This window comes from Zea mays, chromosome 2 (genome assembly GCF_902167145.1).
Source record: "Zea mays cultivar B73 chromosome 2, Zm-B73-REFERENCE-NAM-5.0, whole genome shotgun sequence".
NCBI lineage: Eukaryota > Viridiplantae > Streptophyta > Magnoliopsida > Poales > Poaceae > Zea > Zea mays.
This window is the reverse complement of record NC_050097.1, coordinates 176956942-176963628: the sequence shown is the minus strand read 5'-3', so window position 1 is coordinate 176963628 and position 6687 is coordinate 176956942. Positions and strand designations below refer to the sequence as shown.

General features: G+C 38.1%; 1 long non-coding RNA gene across 1 annotated transcript; it reads right to left on the bottom strand.

Moving 5' to 3' along the window:
- Nucleotides 1-6023: 6023 nt before the first annotated feature.
- LOC103647340 (uncharacterized) lies at nucleotides 6024-6374 on the bottom strand. The gene is made up of 3 exons (XR_562772.2): nucleotides 6277-6374; nucleotides 6127-6202; nucleotides 6024-6042 (listed from the first exon to the last, which is right to left on the bottom strand). It is a non-coding gene; the product is annotated as an uncharacterized lncRNA (long non-coding RNA).
- Between the last annotated feature and the right edge of the window lie 313 nt (nucleotides 6375-6687).

Sequence of the window (6687 nt, the reverse complement as noted above, 5' to 3'; positions counted from 1 at the left end):
AAGTCCCACTCCTATGTGATAATGAGAGTGCCATCCGCATGGCGGAAAATCCTGTTGAACACAGCCGCACAAAGCACATTGACATCCGGCATCACTTTTTGAGAGACCACCAGCAAAAGGGAGATATCGAAGTGTTTCATGTTAGCACCGAGAACCAGCTAGCCGATATCTTTACCAAGCCTCTAGATGAGAAGACCTTTTGCAGGTTGCGTAGTGAGCTCAATATCTTAGATTCGCGAAACTTGGATTGATTTAAAGCATACATGTGTTTATGCCTTTGATCATGTTCCTTATGCATTTTGTTGCTCAGTTATGGTGCTCAAGTTGTCCAAACACTCCCTGGACCTCACAAGTCCGTTGCAAAGTGATGCACATGTTTAGGGGGAGATGTGTTACAACTTGACCCTTTGAGACTAACCATATGCTTGAGTTTGCTTGTTTTAGTCTCGAAGGAGAATTAAAAGGGAAAAGGTGGACTTGGACCATGCAAGACTTCCACTGCACTCCGATGAAAAGAGTAACTTTTCCAAGTTCATCTTTTAACTCTTATTGCCTATTTGCTCTTAATTGAAGATTTTGGTGAGGCAATGGGGTTAAAGGGCCAAGATTGATCCCGTTTTGGTGCTTGATGCCAAAGGGGGAGAAAATAAAAATAAAGGCCAAAGCGATAAATGGATCAGCTACCACTTGAGAGATTTTGAAAATAGTAGAATAGAGTTTTTTGTTTTGTCAAAACTCTTTTATTGTCTCTCTTGTCAAAAGTTGGCTTCTTGTGGGGAGAAATGTTGATTATGGGAAAAAGGGGGAGTTTTTGAAATCTTGAATCAAATACTCTTGGAATGACTCTCTTTATGCCTTAACATGTGTGTTTGACTTAGAGATAGAAATTTGAGGTTGATTCGCAAAAACAAACCAAGTGGTGGCAAAGGATGATCCATATATGCCAAAATTGGACCAAAACAAATTTGAGTTTTTATTTGAAGTGATTTTGCACTTGTTCTAGTTGCTTTATGTTGTGTTGGCATAAATCACCAAAAAGGGGGAGATTGAAAGGGAAATGTGCCCTTGGGCCTTTTCTAAGTATTTTGGTGATTGAGTACCAACACAAGTGCTTAAATGTGAATCTATGCCCATGGATGGACAAAGTACAAATCAAGGTTAAAGGTATGTTTCTCAGGCTTAGTACATTGTTTTATGGACTAATGTATTGTGTCTAAGTGCTGGAAACAGGAAAAATCGGATCGGAAATGAGTTGGCTCGAGCAGCCAAGAACCTGCCCAGTCTAGGAGCACCGGACTGTCCGGTGGTGCACCGGACAGTGTCCGGTGCGCCAGGCTGGCTTGCGTGAAGTAGTTGCTCTCGGGAATTCACTGGCGACGTACGGCTATAATTCACCGGACTGTCCGGTGTGCACCGGACTGTCCGGTGAGCCATCGTTCGGCCGGGCCAACGGTCGGCCGCGGAATCCGCGCGCGACACGCGGCCGAGCCAACGGTCGGAAGGGGGCACCGGACTGTCCGGTGTGCACCGGACATGTCCGGTGCGCCAACGGCTCCAAGGCCGCCAACGGTCGGCTTCGCTATTTAAGGAAGGAAATCGGGCACCGGACAGTGTCCGGTGTGCACCGGACTGTCCGGTGCGCCAAACGACAGAAGGCAAGAATGGCCTTCCAGATTTGCTCTCAACGGCTCCTAGCTGCCTTGGGGCTATAAAAGGGACCCCTAGGCGCATGGAGGAATACACCAAGCATCCTTTGAGCATTGTTGATCACTCACACTTCATTCTTGCGCACTTGTTCGACATTCTAGAGATTTGAGCTCCGTTCTAGTGTGCTAGTCTCTTGAGCTCAAGTCTGGGTTTTGTGTGTGCGTATTCGCTGTGATCTTTGTGTCGTGTGTGAGTTGCTAATCCCTCCCTTGATCCGTGATTCTTTGTGAACATCTTTTGTAAAGGCGAGAGGCTCCAAGCTGTGGAGATTCCTCGCAAGTGGGATTAAGAAAAGCAAAGCAACACCGTGGTATTCAAGTTGGTCGTTGGACCGCTTGAGAGGGGTTGATTGCAACCCTCGTCCGTTGGGACGCCACAACGTGGAGTAGGCAAGCGTTGGTCTTGGCCGAACCACGGGATAACCACCGTGCCATCTCTGTGATTAATATCTCTTGGTTATTGTGTTGTGTTGAGATCCTTCTCTAGCCACTTGGCAAATTACTATGCTAACAATTAATCAAGTTTTGTGGCTTAAGATTTTGAAGTGTTACAGGATCACCTATTCACCCCCCCTCTAGGTGCTCTCAGAAATTTCTTGGTAAACACAACTTGGCTTTTAGAGGAACAATTGAGCAACTTTATAGTGGTAGTAATGGTAATTTTTAGCCTGTGTTGAGATGATTACAGATTTTGATTTGGTTATGCAAGACCATCTTAGGCGTATTCAGAACAAAGAAAATCATTTACATTTTATCATTCCTAAGATTCAGAATGAGTTGATAGTTATTTTGTCTTCTAATATCACAAGATCTATCACAAAGGTTTTTAAAAGAGGCCAAGTATTTCTCTATTATCCTGGATTATACCTCTGATGTTAGTAATCAAGAACAAATGACTTTGTTAGTTCGTCGTGTTAATTTGTCCAATAGAAAAATAAATATTGAGGAATACATTTTGGGGTTCTTGAATGTGAGTGACACATTTGGTTTGGGGCTTTTTAGTGTGTTGTTTGATTCTATGAAGTCATTTAGCCTAAATATTAATGATATAAGGGGTCAAGGATATGATAATGGTTCCAATATGAAAGGAAAACATCAAGGGGTACAAAAGCGGTTGCTTGATATTAATCCAAGAGCATTGTATATGTCATGTGCTTGCCATAGTCTTAGTCTTTGTGATATGGAAAAATCTTATGGGAAAGTTGTTTCATTTTTTGGGATTGTTCAACGTATATATGTGTTATTTGAGTGGGGGCTAATATCAAAGTGGGGGCCTAAATAGAGGTTTACTAACTAATTAGCCTTCGTAGATACAGTAAATAAGATAAAATGTCTACTAAAACGAGAAGATTGAGTGGGGCATGTGCCTCCGCTCACCTCAATGTAGGTCTACCCCTGGCTAAAAATATGCTAGTGGAATTAGCTAACTAACAAATAGTTAGCTAACTAGGAGCTAATTTTCTGATAAATATTGTTAGCCGATAACCATCTAAACGATATTTTTCTTTGACAAATAATTTTTAAAACAACACACTACATTTATTAAAATAAAAACTATCTGATCACGTAATTAAGCTTTATAGAAACCAAAAAATAATATAATATGTAAACCACAATATAAAATTATATTTATTACTAAAATTATATCTCATCTTTGTCTCTATCTCTATCCCTATCCCTATCTCTATATCTATAGCTATATCTATATCTATATTTATATCTATATACTATATTAAAGCTTCAGTTTCAACGGTCGTCCCGTGTTAATAAATTTTTTAAAAAAACCTACATTTCTTTAGAATCAATCTGCACTCCTATAATCTCTTATCTACTCTACAATAGGAGATTTTATGTAAAAAATAAGGTGAAATTATTTATAAGTGAGTGTTTAAACCTTGGTTGTTGGCTCCATATTCACACCCACCTAATCAATAGAATATATATATATTTTGTGTTTTATCAAAACAAAATTTATCCTATGTCATATATATATACATACACTAGCCAGTTGCTCATACTTTGCTACAATTTTTATATATCATATAAATAGATATTAAGATATTTATTCAAATATAATTATTGTTTATTTCTAAACACTAAATTATGTGTGGTCTGATGGTTAGGCCCAAATTTTTGGAGCTGGAGGTGTGAGTTTGAGTGCTCGCTCTGCACTTTTTTTACCCGGTGTGGTAGTTGTGTGGGTGGGTCGGGTGCTCTTAATAGAGTAGTATAGATAAATAGGTATTGAGATATTTATTCAAATATAATTATTATTTATTTATAAACACTAAGGTATGTGTGGTCTGGTCGTTACCCTCAAATGTTTGAGCAATGGAGTGTGGGTTCGAGTGCTCATTTTGCACTATTTTTTGTACGGTGTGGTAGCGCGGAGGGTGAAGTCATGGTATCCAGCACATTAGGTTCTTAATAGATTAGTATAGATATAGATTATTTATAAACACTAACTAGGTGAGTGTCCGTGCTTTGCAACGGAACCGTATAATAACACGATAACTTATGTACATATATGTGTTATATTGTTATAGATATGTGCCCGTTCGTTGCGACGGAAGTGAAAGATTTGTATGAAACATTGATACGGAACGATAAACACCACTATAATATGCAAAATTCGTGTGGAAAACATTATCAATATCATACAAATTATTTATAAAAAGTTAATTTAGAATTTTTAATTACAGACAAATGTGTCGACAACTGTACACTAATCAACTAATTCTTTTTAGCGATATCGATAAGTCTCTGTTGTATGTTTGCAGGGATGGCATATCGGCACGAATTGTCCTCATAACTTAACAGATCAATCACAAAGTTTCTTCGAACAATCTTTGCATCCTACAGACAAAGACATAAGAGAACAAAACATATTATCTTGTAAAACGAGATAGCTGGAATGTATGTTTTGAACATAAAACGAACGGACTACACTCACCCCAACAAATTTCATTCGTCTGTCATTCCCCACATGGCCATAGCTTGTAGAACGAGTAGCTGGTATTAAACCTATAGAATAAACCTATACAATGATTATCGTAGAAAAAGTTTAAACTGCTGAGAAGGTGGTACGAAGAAAATACCCTTTTAAGTCAATTGGAACACCAGTCTGAATTGTATGTTCCCACTTAAAGATATTCTCCGCCCATCCAGAACGTTTCTTGCTGTAAGCAATCTTATATTTTTTTTGAGGTCATGATAATCGCTTCCGCGAACCTCTTGTATGGCATGTGTTTACACCAATCTTAAGTCGATGTAAAGTCGATAAAAGTCACATGCTTTTTAACATGATCTATTACGAAAAGGGCGTGACATCCGTTGAATTTCCATGGCATAAGAACCTGCAAAATATCATTCATTACTCATTAGGATCCTACAACAGAAGTGTCCTTTATAAATACATTCGAAATGAACACATACTTACATATCTACAACCCGTGATATAATAATTCATTGATGGCCAACAATCGAGTGTTTTGGCTAACTCTTCTGTTGTAGGATCCTGATGGTACTTTGGAAGTTTACCAAAACCAACCATTCTCTGGACAGTATATATACATGTCCACATGAGGATTAGATGTAGATACTATATATTAATACATCAATTATTGGAAACAAACTTACTCAGAAACGCATGTCCATATAATGATTTCTATTATTTATGATGTCTTCTTTCGACCTACGTGACTCTTTATTGGCAAGCAGCCGAACAGCCATGTCAAAACATCTTAGAATCATATCTTGATTTATCGTTAATATATTTTGCAGGTCTTTGACAGATATTTCTATCTTAAAAGGATTGAAACTTCGTACCCATGTCATCCTGTAATGTAGCATGATGAAAGTCTATATCAAGAATCTAAGTAGTTGATATACATAAAATAGATAAATCAATAAGCACTTACTCTAGTGTCGTATCGTCTTCTATTGCCATGATATAATCACATAAAACATATATTGAATCGGCTTTGGTCACTGGCATATCCTTTGTGGAAAGACCAACCATTAAAAAGTCATTGGTGCACCCATCGTTAGAGACTTTTACAGGAGCTCTTTTATCCCAATCATCAACAAACCACCTTTGCAAGTCTGCTTGAGTAATAGGGCCTTCCTCATCTTCATACACTACTTCGTTATCATCAAGCACGTGGAGTAGTTTCCTCTTCTTAGAATCTATTGGGTTTTCTAATATCTCAACATCTGATGGGCTTCCAGAGTCAACTTTCTTTTCATTTTTGTATAACAGACACCCCCTTCTCTTATTCAGGTCTGAAGATAGTAATATAGCAGCCATTTTTTTCGTAAAGTGTGACATGTCATCCTACAAATAAGAAACAATTATTTAGCATTATATATGTAACACTGACTGTAGATGTGCATATATGTCGTAGTAGTAATAATATACCTGGGTAAAACTGTCAGACAGTTCATCCCCTGTCCAGTATTCGATATAGTTCAAAAGAAAGAGGCCACATGAAGAGCTACAATATACATTAATATCAACATAAAGATTAGTATGAATAAAGAAATAGGTAAAGAAGATTTTAGGGCGTACCTATCTGTCTGCTTTGCATATCCCATGTCTATTTCTCTGAGCGGCCAAGAAGCAACTTGGAGGTCTGGCCACCTGTGGTCTTTTAACTCCTTACGTTGAGATATTATATCAATTTGTCTTTGCAGTCCTTTAATCTTTATATATTGTAAAGCAAAATTAGAGATTGGGATAAGTTAATAGTGAATTCATAATTGTTTAGTTTGTGCATACTCACAGAGTCAGTGAGGTCTTTACGGTCGTGTGAAGTACCAAGTGAATCGAGCACTTGTATCTCCATATTTCTTGCATGGATCACGGTAAGATACCAGTGCGTCTCTCGGATGTTTATCGGAATAAACACCTACAAAACAGTTATAAATCTCTACTACTATTAAGGTTGCAAGAGTAGTCGGCCATTCTCGTGTTCTGCCA